Source organism: Octopus bimaculoides, chromosome 1 (genome assembly GCF_001194135.2).
Source record: "Octopus bimaculoides isolate UCB-OBI-ISO-001 chromosome 1, ASM119413v2, whole genome shotgun sequence".
NCBI lineage: Eukaryota > Metazoa > Mollusca > Cephalopoda > Octopoda > Octopodidae > Octopus > Octopus bimaculoides.
In genome coordinates this window covers 167,194,334-167,195,374 of record NC_068981.1, presented here as the reverse complement: position 1 = coordinate 167,195,374, position 1,041 = coordinate 167,194,334, and positions in this window count along the sequence as shown.

The following is a 1,041-nucleotide window of genomic DNA, read 5'->3' as shown; positions in this document are numbered from 1 at the left end:
AGGATTAAAGGCAAAGTCGACCTCGGCGAAATTTGAACTCAGAGCGTAGCGACAGATGAAATACTGCTAAGCATTTCGCCCGGCGTGCTAACGATTCTGCCAGCTCGCTGCCTTTCTATATACTAATAATTATAATTATTCCTATTATACGCACAAGGCCTGAATTTTGGTAGAGGGAATTAGTCGATTACATAGGCACCAGAGCTCAACTAGTATTTATTTTATCGATCCCGAAAGGACGAAAGGTGAAGTCAGCGACCTTGAGTTAATAATAATAATAATAATAATAATAATAATAATAATAATAATAATAATAATAATAATGGATACTGATCTTTCTTATCTACTTCACAGACTGGTGTTGAAAGAATAGGTGAGGCTCTGATGTAAGTGCTCCTTTCTTGTAACCTTCATCGCTTATGATTCTGAAATAGAGAGAGAGAGAAAGGCGGGAACGACCCTGCACACGACTATTACTTAACTATCGCCCACAAGGAATGAAAAGTGAGAACAACCTCGGCTGCAGAAATCAAATGTAACAAATACAAAAGCACATCATCCGTCGCGCTAACGACTCAATCATTTAGCCGACGCCTACATTAATTTCGATAAAAAAAAAAGCCTGTCATAACCATTCATTCTGTATCTTGTTTGCATCACTTTTTTAAGTTGCCGATATGCATCATGGGAATTCAATCGAATCTAATTTTCAATAGCATTATTAAGTGAAACAACTAATAATAACAACAATAATAATGATTATAAACATATACAGATATAAGTACACACATACACACATATACGCACACATGCACACTTTTTGCATATAGTTATATTTTTTACGACGAATATATTTCCTTAACGCCATTTATATAAATATACATAAAGATATATATATATACACATGTATGTGTTTGTATATCTACGTGGACAGTACATATATAAACAAATTAAAAATAATATCGTATATAATGTATGCATAAAAATACGTGTATATATATATATATATATATATATATATATATATATATATATATATAT